Raw genomic sequence first — 19,233 nt, 5'->3', positions numbered from 1 at the left:
TAAACCACATACAAATTACTAAGCATAACGTACAGTAATAGAAACCAAACTGGGAAACATGTTCCTTTCCGCACATATCTACAATCTACATACAGGGGTGGGTCGACTGTGAAACTAATGGAGCTTAAGCTTCGGGGCCACTAATCCCAGAGTGGCCCCAGAAGCGACTTAAAACTGCTGAAAGGTTTTGGGGCTACTAGACCCAAACTGAGTTGCATGACTCATATTGATTCATTTTTTTCTTGTATATATTTCCACCATTCCAAAGCTTGAAAGCCTCATTGCTGGTTGCGAAGGGGCCCCCATGGCAGTGCAAGCTTTGGGAGGCCCAAAATGGAGCTCAGCCACTGCACTCATACAGTTCATATGGTAAAAATGCGTCAAAACCATATGCTGAATAGCTATGAAAAGAGATTTTAAAAACAAACAAACAAACCTTTACATTTCTGCATACAAAATTCACCCGTTTCTCATTTTTGGCCCTTAGAGCTAGCCGTAGCTAGGTGATCTTGCGCCCCTGGCAGAACCATCCAGATTGCGCCCCCTACCCACGGATAAATTAGCTCTTCTTTCCACCTCTCCTCCAACCCCAAACCCCCATCCATTCAATTCACGCTCTGTTTAAAGCCATTTCTTATGAAGCAATAATCAATATTTATATTTATGGACATATTTTTTAGCTGGTTTTGCCCCCCCCCCATCGCCTGTGTGCCTGGTTGGGGCCCACTTCACCACCCCCAAGCTATAGCCCTGGAGGTGATACAAACCCGGAATTTCCTGATTCATCACTGGGGGAGAGGGCAATCCTATGGTAAGATCAGCTGGCATTAAGTACCCAAGCCCAGCTCAAAGATAACACCAGCATATTATTGAAATTAATGGGGCTTACTTATGAGTAGGCATGTACTAATGGTGCTTACTTACGGTGTAGACACACGCTACACCAACTCTCAATTTAAGTGTTTGTCGCAAAGCATTAATACGCTTTTATGTCAACTGTGAGACATAATTTCTTACAGACTGCCATTTAGGATTGGTTTATACATAGAAATCAGGGGTGGGGGTGGGATTTCTTTAAGACTACTTAGTATTGCGATGGTAAAGTGTTCAGTAACTAAAATTCCAAATCCATTTGGAAGCTTGCTCCAGGGCAAATAAAACATAATTGGTTCCACCCCATATAAGTGCACATGAGAAAATTATTCTGATTGCAGTCTAACAATGTTGACACACTGAATGCATTTCTTATAAGAATTCTTTCACAGCTTGTTGCCTGTTGTACACTGCCTAGAGAATAATAAAATTTATAGAAATGTGGAGCATTTTAAAGTCCAAGCACTGAGCAATTTGGGATGCAAAACCTCCGATCAGTGAAAGAATTATTTACTTGGAAGCTTTTATAGTCCTAAGTACTTCATAAATTCTCAGCTAGTTAAATGTATATTTAAAGTTTCATTGTTAATGAAGCTGTATTCTCCTCCTCCTACTGTATCTTATGAATGCATGGCATTTTGAGGTCCTCTCATCAGCTTCATACCATAAATATCAAGGGAATCTGGAAATTCTTGTATTGTGTGTGTGTCTCACAACAGGAATACTCTCTCAGAATAGTTTACCTATGTTCACATTTTGATTCCAAGGGAAATGATGTCAAGTGACTGGGCTTATTTTGATTTATTGTTCTATAAATTAATCTGCAATTTATAAGAATCAAATCATTATTGTAGTGGTTGGCATAACCAATGTAGCTTAGTATACGTTACTGTAAATCCACAAGCATATTTAAGACTGAATGCAAGTAGAAAGAACAGCCACATCAAAATGTTTATGCCTTCTAATTAAGTAGCATGCTTCACAGTGCAACACTCTGCATATGTATTCAGTAGTAAATCTCGCTGAGTTGCATGGAACCTATTCCCTTGCAGGCACAGGTGCATAATGACCGTGGCAGGTGAAGGGAGGGCCACAAGAACAATTGGTATTGGGTTGGATTAGGCCACAACCTTATTGATTACAGGAAAGAGTAGATTTGGCTAAGGCATTGGACATGTAGCCTGCCTGCTACCTGATAGGAACCTGGTAGGGTCAAACCTGTACTGGGGAGTCACCCCCAACATGGACTGGATGCCATGACCCTCCACAGACCACTATTGGGAGAGGTGTTTTGGCCCACTGGTCCCCTAGGGGACTCCTGAACAGCGTCAACCTCCTGAACCCCTCTAACGGGGGGTAAAAGGTAAAGGTACCCCTGTCCGTACGGGCCAGTCTTGACAGACTCTAGGGTTGTGCGCCCATCTCACTCAAGAGGCCGGGGGCCAGCGCTGTCCGGAGACACTTCCGGGTCACGTGGCCAGCGTGACATCGCTGCTCTGCGAGCCAGAGCCGCACACGGAAACGCCGTTTACCTTCCCGCTAGTAAGTGGTCCCTATTTATCTACTTGCACACGGGAGTGCTTTCAAACTGCTAGGTTGGCAGGCGCTGGGACCGAACAACGGGAGCGCACCCCGCTGCGGGGATTCGAACCACCGACCTTTCGATCGGCAAGCCCTAGGCGCTGAGGCTTTTACCCACAGCGCCACCCGCGTCCCACACAGGGTACCCCTGTGACTAAGAATCCAGCCGAATACCTCATCCGCTGCTACAGTGATGGCTGCTACGAGGTCGGTGAAAACCTATAAGCCAGCAAATTTGCTAGGAGAAAATTCCTCCCTTGCTCCTAATACGGCAACCAAATTAACTATAGCAAGGTCCATAGGCAACGTGCCCACTCCTCTCCTCCCCCTCAGTGGGTCCCTAAAGACAGGGTGGAAAAATACCACAACAATCAGCCAAGGTGGTAGCCTACACCTGGCCACCCCCTTAAATAGGCTGGAGCTGGGCTGCAGCCCCAAGCCCCAGACTCTGATTGAGTGAACTGGCACTGCCCATCCTGAACTGAGGGTCTGACATGGCCGGAGGTGGGCAGTGCCAGCCATGCCCTCCCCAGGCCGCAAATGGAAGGTGGCAACTTCCCTGAACCTGCCATGGCAGCACCATGCAGCAACGGCCACCCACCTGGACTCCTAGGCAAGCAGATAAAGTAAGTATAGGCAGGGTTGATTCTGCTTTTTCATGCATGACCAGCAAGTTGAATTCATCCGGCTGGTAAACAAGTTGTGCAACTCTTCATTACATTGTAGGCCTAGTGGCAGATTCCTAGGCACTGTTCCACCATACACATTGGATTTCTGAATCGGTAAGCATGTGAAAGAGCCCAAGACCTCTACAGTGAGAAAACAAGCATGCAGCCGATCTACCTTAGGTGTTAGTTGTGTCACAGAAATATTACTACCTTACTAGGAAAACAGCTGACAGTAACTTGTAGTGCTCAAGACAGAAAGCATTGAAAAGGATGCTTAAGAAAGCTGAATGGACTCACCTAATTAACAGTGCAATTCTATGCATGTTTACTTGAAAGTAGGTCCTACAATGTTCAATGGAGCTTACTTCCAAGTAAGTGTATTCCTGGGATTCATTTAGGATCAGAGGAAGGGTGCGATATAAATACAATACATAAAATTGTATGCAGTTGAGCTGGCACTTTTCCTTCGGGGGATGATTTAGTAGAAATGCATTCTTATTTTACAATGGATTGTTTTAATCTCTGTACAGTAAGCACAGCAACAAGGCAAACTATTGAATTATACTTCAAAAACTGAGGATGGGGAATAATTCCATGCATAACGCAAGACTTACTTGTCAAGCTGCCTGTCACAACAGATTGTTTCATTTCCTTAACATCATGGTGTACTTATTTGTGCTTGTTTTTGTAAACAAATATATTTCTTCCCATCTCGAGATCATTAACTAACTCATGCAATTGTTTTGCACCGGATAGTGGCGTTTCAGTAATATTATTCTTTGACAGATCAATCATGTTAGATATAACACTCATCCACTTTGTTCATTCAGGAGACATTGATCATGCTGTTTTCTGTCTGGAATCTCTGAAAACAGAGTGTTCCGAATACTCCATGGCCTTATGAAATAATTTCCAACTAATGATTCTCATTTTTTCCTTCCATACTTTCTGAGATAAGAGTCAGATCAATAGTGTACTTTAGGACTTATACTTGTGTGTTGAAAAGAATGCTTTGAGGACAATCTTATGGCAAGTTCCATTAGGATGAGCAGCTTAGGATGCAGTGGATCTCACAATCAGCCAGCGGATTCCCAGGTCAGTTAGGCTCAGTCAGCATTAAGACCCCAACTCCAGCTCAGCCAAAGTTGGCGGAGCAAACACTGGTGTAAAAGGTAAAGGGACCCCTGACCATTAGGTCCAGTTGTGGATGACTCTGGGGTTGTGGTGCTCATCTCGCTTTACTGGCCGAGGGAGCCGGCGTACAGCTTCCAGGTCATGTGGCCAGCATGACTAAGCTGCTTCTGGTGAACCAGAGCAGCGCACAAAAATGCCGTTTACCTTCCCGCCAGAGCGGTCCCTATTTATCTACTTGCACTTTGACGTGCTTTCGAACTGCTAGGTTGGTAGGAGCAGGGACTGAGCAACGGGAGCTCACCCCGCTGTAGGGATTTGAATGGGGGGGTACTTAGGGTGCATCCTTAGCCAGCTCAGCTAGGTCAAATCCTATGACCTGCATAGGGTACTGTTTTAACCTATTGTTTTCCCTTTGCAAGGCTTAGGAAGAAGAAGAAGAAGAGTTTGGATTTGATATCCCGCTTTATCACTCCCCTTCAGGAGTCTCAAAGTGGCTAACATTCTCCTTTCCCTTCCTCCCCCAAAACAAACACTCTGTGAGGTGAATGGGGCTGAGAGACTTCACAAAAGTGTGACTAGCCCAAGGTTACCCAGCAGCTGCATGTGGAGGAGCGGAGACATGAACCCGGTTCCCCAGATAACAAGACTACTGCTCTTAACTACATCACACTGGCTCTTAGGAAGAGCAGCAACAGCAGCAGCCCTGCTGCTGAACGAGGTTTCACAGAATCATAAAATTGTACAGTTGGAAGGGACAAGGGTCATCTAAACCAACCCCCTGCAATGGAGGGATGTTTTTGTCCAATGTGGGGCTCGAACCCATGACCCTAAGAGTCTCATGCTCTACTGAGCAAGTCTGGTATAATTTTATGCCAACCTAATTTACACTGACTTGCTTTATGCCAGCTTCTTGTGCATTGGGTTGCTCCTATAGCTGATTACTCAATTGCAATCAAGCTGATTCATTGGGTTGATTCAGTTTTAATAGATCTCCATGTAACTAAAACCCCATGAGAGTATGAAGGAAGTGTCACAGCATGATCTTACACATGATCTTACTTAGAAGTCCACTGAAAGCGGGTACAGCATGAAACCTAATATGGTTTACATGTTAATGCATGCAAAGACTCTCACTCACTGATAGGAGGAATTTTCGCTTTTGTTCACCAAAACAGAATAGCATTGTTGGGCGGTGGGGAGTCATTCATGTTTCCAGCAGATTGAGTCTCCTGGGAGCTTTAGGTACAATACCTAATAAGATTTAATTCTGCTCAGAATATACTCATTCAGAAAGCAGAGATAACGTGCAGAACAGAGTGACTGCACGCAGGGCTTTTCAGGGGCTGCACTCCAGGAAAGTGCATTGATGAGAAAAGGTGTTAAAGATCAGGCTCACACACTGAATTATGAATGAGTCTCGATTCAGTTAAAAGAAAATGTCACCATACGTTTTATCAAGTGGTGTACGAAAGGCAGAGAAGTATAACTCTTTGAAAACCCACAATCACCACGAAGCAACTATCGAATAGTGTATATTTTTAAATTCAACTAATAGCTTATTTCCTTGGGCCAATTATTAATAGCCTACAATCGCTTTCGTTAATGAGGCCAGGGATGTAGCTCAAACCTATCTGAATTTCATGTCTGACAGAAAAGCAAAAGTGGTGGCACCTGACTGCTGTTCATTGACGCATTGCATTAATTTGCACTGAACCGGGCATTGCATGTTTATATGCAAATGTAAATGTAGTGGGGAATCCTATGGCAAGATCCACCAGGATGAGCAACTGAGGATGCAGCTGATGTCCAGTAGTGTAATTTGCCCATCCCAGCTCAGCCAGGGCTCTGCTGGCTGAGCCAAGGCAGGTTGAAGTCCCCTAAAAGGGGTGTTATGAGGTGGTGATGTGGATGAGACCAGAAAGGGCTGGGGCCTAGATCCTAAGTCTGGTCAACTCAGACATGTGACCCGGCAACCCCTCATAAAGCACTACAGTGGTGCCTCGCAAGACGAAATTAATTCGTTCTGCGAGTTTTTTCGTCTTGTGAATTTTTCGTCTTGCGAAGCACGGTTTCCCATAGGAATGCATTGACGGTTTTAAGAATCATAGAGTTGGAAGAGACCACAAGGGCCATCGAGTCCAACCCCCTGCCAAGCAGGAAACACCATCAGAGCACTCCTGACATATGGTTGTCAAGCCTCTGCTTAAAGACCTCCAAAGAAGGAGACTCCACCACACTCCTTGGCAGCAAATTCCACTGTCGAACAGCTCTTACTGTCAGGAAGTTCTTCCTAATGTTTAAGTGGAATCTTAAGAAAAAGGCGCAAGACATTTTCGTCTTGCGAAGCAAGCCCATAGGGAAATTCGTCTTGCGAAGCAACTCAAAAAATAAAAAACTCTTTCGTCTTGCGAGGTACCACTGTATTTTAAAGGCTCATTTTCCCTCTTCTAGGCTTAAGCAGAGCAGCCGCACCTGACAGGGTTTGGAAATGTTGTAACTATATGCTGGCTTAATTTATAGCAACTTGCTTTATGCCGGCTCCTCATGCATAGGATTACTCTCTAAACCACTTTAAACTGCAAGTAAAGTTGGTGGGGATGCTACATTTAAAATGCTCCTCCTTCTTGAAAATATTCTGCAAGGAAAATAATAATCTCGTATTCTACAGAGCAGCCTGGACTGGGCTTTCCCCTCTGGTGCACTAATTGTTTGCTTGCAATGTTGTTTTTGTTCTTAAGATATATATTTAAAAGTACCACCTGCAGTTTTTAATGGTTCAGGCAGTCTACTCTACCCGTCAGAATCCTAGCACTTCAACTTCAGGTATAGTTCAGGCCTTACACTTTGCTTTGTGTGAGAGATGGGCTTGTATGACGTGCTATAAAGTTGTGTAAATTTGCCGCGCTTGCACTTCTTGCATTATATAATGTCTAGATTACAAGTAAATAAGAATGGACGCGGGTGGCACTGTGGTCTAAACCACTGAGCCTTGGGCTTGCTGATCAAAAGGACAGCAATTTGAATCCCCGTGACGGAATGAGCTCCTGTTGCTCAGTTCCAGCTCCTGCCAACCTAGAAGTTTGAAAGCACACCCAAAAGTGCAAGTAGATTAATAGGTACTACTCCGGCGGGAAGGTAAACAGCGTTTCCATGTGCTGCTCTGGTGTTGGTGTTCCATTGTGCCAGAAGCGGCTTAACTGCGGCGCGAACAAACGCTGGCTCCCTTGGTCTGTACAGCGAGATGAGCGCCGCAACCCCAGAATCGTTCGCAACTGGACTTAACTGTCAGGGATCCCTTTACCTTTAAGAATGGTTAACGGTCCTAAAATGTGCTTTTCATTCATTTGCTTCTTGTGGGATGTGTGTATAGGTTGATTTCGCTACCTCTGTGAAAGGGACTACTAGTATTTGCGTGTTGGAGTCTGTATGTTTTAGCCATTTATAGCCTCTTTAGCTCCAACCCTAACTCTCTGATAAACGGGGGGTGGGGGGGGACAGGATTAGGTGAAGGCATCCCTCAGCTGAGCTTTGCTAGTTAGGGAGGGCTTTTGCTGTAACCCCACTGTGCCCTCCAGGTGGGTGGGAAATTACTGCCAGCAGTGTTTTGCCAGTGGTAACCAAAAGAGGGCTTTGCAGGGATGTAGGTGGAGCAGAGGGACGCGGGTGGCGCTGTGGGTTAAAGCCTCAGCTTTGCCGATCGAAAGGTCGGCGGTTCGAATCCCCGCGGCGGGGTGTGCTCCCGTCGTTCGGTCCCAGCGCCTGCCAACCTAGCAGTTCGAAAGCACCTTCGGGTGCAAGTAGATAAATAGGGACCGCTTACCAGCGGGAAGGTAAACAGCGATCCGTGTGCTGCGCTGGCTTGCCAGATGCAGCTTGTCACGCTGGCCACGTGACCCGGAAGTGTCTGCGGACAGCGCTGGCTCCCGGCCTATGGAGTGAGATGAGTGCACAACCCTAGAGTCTGGCAAGACTGGCCCGTACGGGCAGGGGTACCTTTACCTTTACCTAGGTGGAGCAGATCCAGCGATGGACCCCCAGATGAAAAAGGGGATGCGAACCACTTTCTACAGTGACCAGCAGGGCCTTGGCTGCAACACAGGACCCACTATTAGGATGGCTTTGTCCATTATTGTGGTCAAGAAATGGAATGGCTATGCAGATGAAACACAGGCTCTTTACAAAGGGAAGGGAGAGACAGGGAGACAGAGAAAGTGGGATCAGAATGAACAGCAACTATGTATATTTGAATTTTTAAAAACCTACATCTTTCTTGAAGTGGATGGTCACTAAGTTATTAGAAAGTGTTTGGAAGAGAGTTGTTTCATTTTGGTGATTCAACCCCCACCTGAAAATAAAGCTCCAATACTTTGACCACCTCATGAGAAGAGAAGACTCCTTGGAAAAGAACCTGATGTTGGGAAAGATGGAGGGCACAAGGAGAAGGGGACGACAGAGGACGAGATTGCTGGACAGTGTTCTCGAAGCTAGCAGCATGAGTTTGACCAAACTGCGGGAGGCAGTGGAAGACAGGAGGGCCTGGCGTGCTCTGGTCCAGGGGGTCACAAAGAGTCAGACACGACTAAACGACTAAACAACAACAACAAAGGCAAAGAGTGTGGAAAAAGAAGAGGAAGAAAACGCCTTTCAAACTTTTAAAGAAGTGTGGTAGGCAGCAGAAGGAGAAGCACAAATGTAAGGAAAATTGAAAGGTAGTGAAGGAAACAAAGTAAAGGAATGCCAGGAAAAGAAAATGACATATGACTATGAATAGATATATTACTAGTGCAGCAATTAACCTGCAAAACAGAGGGGAAGGAAGAAGGCCAGATCAGGAAGGTGACTTCCTAAAGGTGTATTATTCAGAATGATAAAGAATGATAAAGTGCTCATAGGGAAGAAAAGACAAGCTAGTCAGTTCAGGGCAGGAACATCTCCCCTTTCCAGTTGCTGCAGATTTAAAAGCATTTTCTGCTCTTTCTTCCAAGCAACAGCAGCGGCAGCAGCAGCAAATGCCCTTTCATAAAGCAGCCACTCAAATAGAATCGTGTGCTGAACCTCACCAGAGGTTAATTCATCTGCCATGGGTTACAAACTGGAGGAATCGATTCTGTAACTGACTATCAAAGCAAAGCTTCCTGTAGTTTAAATTCCTGTAGGATGAGCCACAGTGTTTTACCATTATCCTGTCATCATAACAATTGCTTGCTACTTTTGTATAGTTTACAGCTATTTACATTACAACAATGGTTAAAAGAAATGCTCCTGTTTCAGGACTCCTTCAAAGCTGTCTAGGGATATGAACCCTGGTGTCCCAGGTGCTATTCCAACACTCTAGTCACTATTCCACACTGGATCTTCATATATATATATATATATATATATATATATATATATATGCAGGTTTTGGTGTCCTCGGGTGTCTTCCCGTGTAAAAGTTGGGGTGTCTAGGCGACGTTTCGACGAGGTCTCACTCGTCATCTTCAGGCTGGTGCTTTCGGCTTCTTGTTACTGGAACAGAGCAGGATCTCAGTGTTTGAGTTCCTATAAATACTGTTGAGGAGGTGTGGTGTATAGCCTCCAATGTTCTGGGCAGAGAGGAGGTTCCCAGGCTAGTGTGCCTTTTCTTCTTTTGTTCCTTAATTACTTGAGGGATATCTTGAGTGATTTCTTGAGTGATTTCCTGAATCCCACTTAGGTGGGTCATTAGGTGTGGATTAGTTGCTAAAGCCTTCGTGTCTTGAACTCTTGAACTTTGTGAAGAGTTTTTCTGAGAAGATGGCTGTACTGCACTTGGTTGTGCTCTGGCTTGGCTTCGTGTATAGGGGCGAGCCAGATCTGTGTAGGGATTGCAGGGGGGTGCAGCATCCGGAGGTGCCACCCTGGTTTGGCTACTGGATGGTGTCTGTAATTTATCTGTGGAGAGGGTCTGGGTTTGGGTCTGGTGTGGTTGATTGGTGATGGCGTTCTGTGTGCCTCTGGATCTGGTGTCAGATTTTGTGGGGAGGGCTAATTTCCAGATGTCTGGCAAGCGGGATGTGTCGTCACGTTTGTTCATGTTGTGAGGGTGTTTCTCTATCTCGATGGCTTCCATGATTATTCTCTTGTGGTGATGTTCCATGTTAAAGAGCAATTTGGAATCTGCAAAATTAATTTCGTGTCCTGTTTCTTTCATGTGTTGGAAAAGAGAGGAAGTTTTTTCTTCTTTTTTGACGGCATTCTTGTGTTCTGCGATCCGTGCATTTATTCGTCTGTTTGTTTGTCCAATGTACGTGGCTGGGCAGACTTTGCAGGGTATTTCATAGACCCCTTGGTTTTCCAACTGAATTTTATCCTTGGGGTTTCTGAGGATATTGGCTATTTTTTGGTTGGTGCAAAAGGCTGTTTTGATATTGTGTTTATGATATTGTGTTCCTCACACATCTCAACAGCCTACACCCCAAAATACAATTCACTATGGAAATAGAAGCCAACAACCAACTTCCCTTCCTTGACGTCCTTATCTACAAAAAACCTGATGGCTCCCTAGGACACACTATCTACCGGAAAAAAACACACACCAACCGCTACTTACATGCACAATCACACCACCACCCTGCACAAATAAACTCCGTAGCCAAGACTCTCATCTCCAGAACCAAACGCCTGGCTGACGAAGACCACTTGACAACTGAGTTACAGAATCTCTCAAATGTGTTAATTGCCAATGGATACCAGCAAAACAGGGTTACGAAGCTAATCCAAAAAGAAACACCCCCCAAAAACCAAGACACAGAAGAAAACAATGGCATAGCCCTCCTTCCTTATATCAAGGGCACTACAGATAAAATTAGCAAAATCCTCCATAAACACAATATCAAAACAGCCTTTTGCACCAACCAAAAAATAGCCAATATCCTCAGAAACCCCAAGGATAAAATTCAGTTGGAAAACCAAGGGGTCTATGAAATACCCTGCAAAGTCTGCCCAGCCACGTACATTGGACAAACAAACAGACGAATAAATGCACGGATCGCAGAACACAAGAATGCCGTCAAAAAAGAAGAAAAAACTTCCTCTCTTTTCCAACACATGAAAGAAACAGGACACGAAATTAATTTTGCAGATTCCAAATTGCTCTTTAACATGGAACATCACCACAAGAGAATAATCATGGAAGCCATCGAGATAGAGAAACACCCTCACAACATGAACAAACGTGACGACACATCCCGCTTGCCAGACATCTGGAAATTAGCCCTCCCCACAAAATCTGACACCAGATCCAGAGGCACACAGAACGCCATCACCAATCAACCACACCAGACCCAAACCCAGACCCTCTCCACAGATAAATTACAGACACCATCCAGTAGCCAAACCAGGGTGGCACCTCCGGATGCTGCACCCCCCTGCAATCCCTACACAGATCTGGCTCGCCCCTATACACGAAGCCAAGCCAGAGCACAACCAAGTGCAGTACAGCCATCTTCTCAGAAAAACTCTTCACAAAGTTCAAGAGTTCAAGACACGAAGGCTTTAGCAACTAATCCACACCTAATGACCCACCTAAGTGGGATTCAGGAAATCACTCAAGAAATCACTCAAGATATCCCTCAAGTAATTAAGGAACAAAAGAAGAAAAGGCACACTAGCCTGGGAACCTCCTCTCTGCCCAGAACATTGGAGGCTATACACCACACCTCCTCAACAGTATTTATAGGAACTCAAACACTGAGATCCTGCTCTGTTCCAGTAACAAGAAGCCGAAAGCACCAGCCTGAAGATGACGAGTGAGACCTCGTCGAAACGTCGCCTAGACACCCCAACTTTTACACGGGAAGACACCCGAGGACACCAAAACCTGCATTCCTGTACCCGTGAAAATCTACGAAAGCAAATATATATATATATATATATACACTGTATTTTTTGCTCTATAAGACTCACTTTTTTCCTCCTAAAAAGTAAGGGGAAATATGTGTGTGTCTTATGGAGCGAATGCAGGCTGCGCAGCTATCCCAGAAGCCAGAACAGCAAGAGGATTGCTGCTTTCACTGCGTAGCAATCCCTCTTGCTGTTCTGGCTTCTGAGAGTCAGAATATTTTTTTCCTGTTTTCCTCCTCCAAAAACTAGGTGCGTCTTGTGGTCTGGTGCATCTTATAGAGCAAAAAATTCTTTGTTAGTGCAGTTTCTCCCAACATTTAACAGAGGGGGGATCCATGTCCCTGACTATTGGGGTCCATTAAATCAAGAGGCAGGATACGGAAGGGCAGTTTTGCTTCTAAGTAGCAGTATCAAGGAAGGTATGTGCAGAATCCTACCAAGAAGTTTAAATAGTCTTATCACAACTCTTTCCCCTTCCCTGTTTAATTTGGAAAATTTGCCTGGGTAGAATTCTGCAAATTTGTATTACTTTTTTTTTGGGGGGGGGAACAAGAAGGAAATTCTGCTCCAGATCTTGTCCATTCCCCCCTCCCCCCTCACTGTGTGGAAAGTTTCATCTCCTGATATGAACCCAAGGGTGTCAATTGTATGTTTGGAGTCTCAAAGATTTTTGTAAAAAAAAAAAAAAAAAACACCCTGAAATGTCTACTTGTTTTATTTCTCTGTAATCAATAATGAGCAACCCATTATACTTGATATAAGCACTATCAGCCTGTGGAACTATAAAGTACTTAAAAGCCTGCTTTTGGGAGGAGGAGAATCAATAAAAGGCAGAAGTTTTTCTGTGTGGGTTGTGAAAGACAGCTATTGTATATGTGTGAAGGGCTCCTGTGGTAAACCACAATTGTGACTTTTGACACTTCACTCAGTGGGTGGCTGTTCTGTTTGAGAGTCACTCAGAAGCAGGCTGTTTATGTCTAGAAGTTCAGATATGATCTTCCAATAAAGGAAGTTAAAGGTATTTTTCTACCAAATGCACATATTCAGAATTATTTAAAAATAGAATGGGGGAAGATCTGTTCTTACAAGAGGCCCAGAAGCCATAGATCACTTTTAAAGCATCGTAATACGAAGAGTTAGTAAAGGAATAATGTGCAACTCTTTGATATAAGCAGAGCTTCTAATAATTAAATCTATCAGAATAAAATGTATCTCCTTAATTTCATTTCAGATTTTATGGTCCCTCTCAAAGCTGTATTTCTCTGCTGCAAAAATTGGGTGAGTAAATACTTTGTGGAAGTGCAGTGCTTTCAGAACTCCTAACTCCTCAGTGTTGATGTTTTATATAACATCAGATTATTATTTTTAAAAAACTAGCATATTCTGGAATTATAATATATTCTCACTTGCCAGGCTTCCACCAGGGACCTGCACAGAGCCATTCATGTCAGGTTGTGGGCTTCCCATGCCTTCTACTCAAGGCAACTGAAGGACAGGATACTTCCCCAAAACAAACGAAGATAGATTGAAGTAAATGGTCTAGGAGCACCACAGTGAGCCCAGCAGGAGAGATAGTTGCAGAACTTCGACGAGAAGCATCCACAAGCTGCCCCCTAGTGGTAGCTGTGGGTAAATTGCATTATATCCAGAGTTGAGGCAAAACGAACACTGTTTGCAAAATGAAGAAAAGGCACCTACTGAACCATGAAAAACGTGGAATCATGAAAATAAGATGGCTGCTGCTGTTATTACCTTTGTAAACAGATTTGACTATTTTAAATAGAATAATAGAAATAGACTTGTAGAGTTGGAAGGTAGCCCAAGAGTCATCTAGTCCACTTGCCCAACGTGGGACTTGAACCCACAACCCTGATAGTACATGCTCTGCCAACTGATCTATATCGAAAGGAACTAATTTCAATGACTTTAAATGTGTGTGTGTGTGTGTGTGTGTGAGAGAGAGAGAGAGAGAGAGAGAGAGAGAAAGAGAGGGTGATGAATAATCATTTGTATACAGTGATACTGAAGCAACGAACGTAAGCAGGTACCCTCTTGGCATCAGTAAGGATCAGGCAGACTCAGCAAATGGAGAATTAGAAGGTGAAGTTTATTGCCAGGCAATAAGGACCCAGTTTGGAATCTCTTCCAAAAGGAACTGGGACCCCGATTGACAGAAATCCAGAGGTCTTTATACCTGAGCAGATCACAGCAAATCATAGATCATGAGACAACCATGAGGCAGTCACGATATCGCCAGCGAAATTAGCCAATTAGCAAGCTCCTTGCCATGCTTCCAGCTCCTGGTCAAGCACAGAGTTCTAGTTCTGCTTTCCGTTGCTTGCAGTGACGCTCTGTCTAACCTCTCCCCTAGTTAAGACAGGACAGGGAGTTTTGGAGATTTTGTGGTTTTGCTCTTCCTGTTCTGTGGATTAATTTAGCCTGTATCTGAGGGGATTTTGTACTCGAATCTCTGATTCACGTCTTCCCCTTGTCCAGGGTACACGGATGTTTGTAGGGGAAAGGCCGGTTCCTAATTTTGCTGTTTCAAGCAGTATGCAGTTAGCTAAGGCACAGCTTCCCTTTGATTCAAAATGGATTATAAAATACTGTAAGCCCTGATTATGTGTGAGCATATATGAATATATTGATTACTGATTATATGGATAGCATAGGGGTAGCCCTTCTTTCTTGCCTCAATACCTCTGGTTGCGAACGGGATCCGTTCCGGAGGCCCATTCACAACATGAAAGGAATGCAACCCACAACGGCGCGATTTGCCGCTTCTGAGCATTACGTCATTTTGTGCTTCTGCGCAAGCGTGAGAAGCGAAACCCAGAAGTAACCCTTTCCAGTACTTCTGGGTTGCTGTGGGACGTAACCTGAAAGAACATAACATGAAGCAGACGTAACATGAGGTATGACTGTACTGAAAACCATGCCGTTCATATTTTATGAGGGAGGAGAAAGTTCAAATCATGACATTTAGCAACAATTCAAAAAACTTAACTGGGGTGTCCGACAAATGACATCGTTAAAGGGACTGTTGAGACCTCTGATCTTTTTACAAAATCATGTAAGGGTTGAGGCTATTAAGCTGGTCATCAGACCAAGAACTGCTTAATTTTCTCTTTCTATTACTTTCAGGACTTAGATTTTCCTACTTTTATGCCTTAACATTGTACTTAGCCAACTTTCACCATATGGAATTTATAGAAAAATATCTGAACTTAAACCACAACTGATATTTGTTTATATTGCTAAAATTATGGGCTTATATCCATATCTTCTAAAGACAGTATCTATAACAGCCGTAGATTTTCACTGTGCTTAGCTATGCACAAAGCAGAAAGAAAAATAACAAATGAAGATTTCCTCAGAGGTTTCAGCGCTGCACTTACAAGATCATTTAGTAAATTTACATTTTAGCTGACTGGTTAAATGTGACAATAAATTTATATAAAAAAATATTCTTTTGGAGGGAGAACAAAGTTGTGCAGTCAAAGCAGAACTGTCCGTTTGAGCTATTCTCAAACATTTAAGCAGCACTTGATGCAGTGGAGCAATGCCAATTAGAAAGTCAACTATAGTTTATGGATGAATGGGCAATGTGAGATTGGACACAATGTCCTATCTGAAGTATTATTTTTAGATATACTCAAAATATATGGACTAGCATTCAAAAGTTATATATGCCTAATGCTACTTTTGTTTTTAGGTGTGCAATAAATTTATCATTAACAAGTATTGGATAAGTACTATGATGCACTGAAACTCTAATTTAGTCTCCTAATCCTAAAAACCTCGATTTTTTTTGCCTGGCATTGTTTAATAATAATAATAATAATAATTTATACCCTGCCCATCTGGCTGGGTTTCTCCAGCCACTCTGGGCAGTTCCCAACAGAATAGTAAAAATAGAATCAAACATTAAAAACTTCCTAACAATATAGCAACATGCATCGCTACTGCCAGGGCTTTTTTTTCAGCCAGAACTCACCAGAATTCAGTTCTGGCACCTCTTTTTCTAGAAAAATATCACTGACTGTTGCTACTATACATCCCAGACCAAGCAGGCTCACATGGAAACTGTAACTTGTGACAACCACATGGAAAGTCTCTATGCCACTGCAGCTGTAGAGACATTCCATGATGTTAGACTATTAGAGTAGCAGGCTTTGAAGCGTGCAATCTCCAGACAGATATCACTGTAAAGAAGCATCTCCATAATGCAGTCAACGTGTCAGACAGAATCTGCCAGCAGCTGTTACTCAGGAGCAAGCATAAGCTTAGTAAAATAGCTTTATTTTACTGCATATTTATTCCTTTGTTTGGCAGACCAGTTATCACACAGGTGATGGCACTATCCGCCCTGTCCCCAAAACTCCAAAAGAGTAGAACTGTCTCCAAAAACTCCCTTGGCATCTTGCTTGCTTTTTCCATTATCTGTGTGGCTAGAGGAGGGAGGGGAAACAAAAAATATGCAGTCTGCAGATATTTAGTGACATTTCCCATTAGATGGAATATATATATATATATATATATATATATATATATATATATATATCACTTCAAAAGGGAAAAAGCAACGGGGGAAAACATCAAAAATTAGCTATAGTGATAATCTCATGATATTTTTTGTCTTTCTGATAAGACAACACAAACTGTTTTATCAGCTTAGACTGGTGATAGGGATAAAGACTCTCACATCCAGCGAAATATTAACAGTGATTTGCAGAGTATAGTTTGAAGCCAACTCAATGAGTTTATGTTTCTGTGGAGTATCAATCTGAGTTTATTGTGACATATATAAACATACAAACAACAGGGGACCTGTGGCATCTTTAAACTAACAGAATGTAGCGTATGGCGCAATAAATGTGCTTGCTTGAATCAAATGTTGTCAGAATGGAAGGACCCCTTAGTCTGCACCAGAGGATGCGCCAAATCTCCAGAGCAGATTTGGAGAAGTTGGGGTGGGAGATGGCTGCCAGGGAATGGAGAGGAACATGAAGTCTTCTTGTGCAAGTTAAAGTGCTCTCAGACCACACTGGGTGACATCTGTTGCCTTTAAGGTACAATAAAGCAGGCTTTTGTTTTATTTATTAAGATCATTTTGGGAAAAGTGCATTTGTTTAGTTGTTTTGTTTGAGTACAGAACTATTGAAGAACACGTTTAATATGTTGGAGGGAGAAGCCTTGAATGTGAAAAGGAAAAGTCGGGTTTTCAGTATAAAAGAATGGGTATTTGAGAGAGCCATGTTAGTATATGTTAATATTTTAGTCCCAAGATATCGCATCTGCTGCTAGCTCCTTGAGGTATCATTCAGAGAATCAACTACACTAAAAATCTCAGGCAATCTGATGCTGTGTAATAAGTAGTTGGTTCAGTTGTACATACTTCCTTGCAGGCGGAGCAAGGCTGGAACGTCTGTTGTTTTTTACAGCTCTGCCAGATACTTAAACCCCTTTCATGAATCACATTTGTCCTCCTGCCTCTGTCCCTAAGCTGAATGAAGAAGTGAATGAGGACCCACTCAGACCCACGGTGACACTGCACACAGTTATTTACTTATCCTGGTGGACCCTAGCACTTTCTTTAATTTCACTTGCTCAGAACACTATAAAGAAGACTGATTTCACGAGTCATTGACTATTTTTCTTGTTACTTTCAAGCTGAGCACACAGATATAATTGTTTTTGTAATAGTTCCGTCATCTCACTTTAAGTGGACATAGTTTAAATGTGACGTAAAGGTAAAGGTACCCCTGACCATTAGGTCCAGTTGCGGACGACTCTGTGGTTGGGGTGCTCATCTCGCTCTATAGGCCGAAGGAGCTGGCGTTTGTCCGCAGACAGCTGCTGGGTCATGTGGCCAACATGACTAAGCCGCTTCTGGTGCAACAGAACACCGAAACCAGAGCAGCGCACAGAAACGCCGTTTACCTTCCCGCCAGAGCGGTACCTATTTATCTACTTGCACTTGACATGCTTTTGAACTGCTAGGTTGGCAGGAGCAGGGACTGAGCAATGGGAGCTCACCCCATCGCAGGGATTCGAACCGCCGAACTTCTGATCAGCAAGCCCCAGGCTCTGTGGTTTAGACCACAGTGCCACCCGCATCCCTGGACTAAATGTGACTACTATAATTATTTTTCTTCCTGATTCCACACAATATTAAGCAACAGATATATGCAAACTGAGCAGAAATGTGCACAAGTGTCATAGCCCTGTGCTGCCCAGCTACAACAGATCTCAGTGCGGGGAGAAGCCAGCCAACCAGTCAAGTCTCAGGGGGGAAACTTGCCTGGAGGCAAAGTCCGTATGCAAGGTTCAGTCCTGTCCTAAGGTCAGGAGCATCTCAGTTCACGTAGTCAGATGATCCAGTCGAGAGGCCAAGGTCATGAGAAGCAAGAAGCAGCAAGGTCTGATCAAGAATGACAAATGTTGTTTCCAGCAACTGACTGAGGCTGGAAAGCCTGCTCAAGAAGGCTGGAGCCAGCTGGTTCTCATCAGGAGCAAGAAGGCTGATCAGCAGCAGGTGGAGTCACTTCACTTTCTGCTCCTTCAGGCTGCTGCTCAGCAGGTGAAGCTGACTCCAGGCCTATAACACTAGGTTGGCAGGAGCAGGGACTGAGCAATGGGAGCTCATCCCGTCACGGGGATTCAAACCACTGACCTTCTGATCGGCAAGTCCTAGGCTCTGTGGTTTAACCCACAGCACCACCCGCGTCCCAAAGCTTATGTCTATAGGCTTCTAAAAACAAATTATCATCAACACATGAAGGTTGAGGGGTGGCCGTAGAATCATCGAGTTGTAAAGGACCCCGAGGATCATCCAGTCCAACCCCCTGCAATGCAGGAATATGCATACAGGGATTGAACCTGCAGCCTTGGCGTTATTAGCACTACGCTCTAACCAACTGAGCTATCCAGTGCTGAGTCAGTAGGTGCAAACCTAACACCCACATACCTCATCCATGAACACACACTCATATGATTATTTTATCTTTTTTTCTATCAAGCTATTTTTTGAAACACCATAAAGAGACCTTATCAAAGTGTCGAAGAGTTTAGTACTGAAGTCCTAAAGTATCTGCAGTAGAATATTAGTTTC

The 19,233-nt window shown here is 43.7% G+C and overlaps 1 protein-coding gene and 1 long non-coding RNA gene across 6 annotated transcripts in view; one reads left to right on the top strand and one right to left on the bottom strand.

The window, feature by feature from the left end:
- Positions 1-19,233, bottom strand: part of KLHL1 (kelch like family member 1) — a 135,303-nt gene that overhangs the window by 8,593 nt on the left and 107,477 nt on the right. The window lies entirely within an intron of this gene.
- On the top strand, positions 16-17,748 carry LOC310675441. The gene is made up of 3 exons (XR_014510157.1): positions 16-369; positions 13,351-13,397; positions 17,564-17,748. It is a non-coding gene; the product is annotated as an uncharacterized lncRNA (long non-coding RNA).

The sequence above is a fragment of the Podarcis tiliguerta genome (assembly GCF_965153285.1).
Source record: "Podarcis tiliguerta genome assembly, chromosome: 4".
Lineage (NCBI taxonomy): Eukaryota > Metazoa > Chordata > Lepidosauria > Squamata > Lacertidae > Podarcis > Podarcis tiliguerta.
The sequence above is the reverse complement of the archived record's forward strand: the minus strand, read 5'-3'. Positions and strand labels throughout refer to the sequence as shown.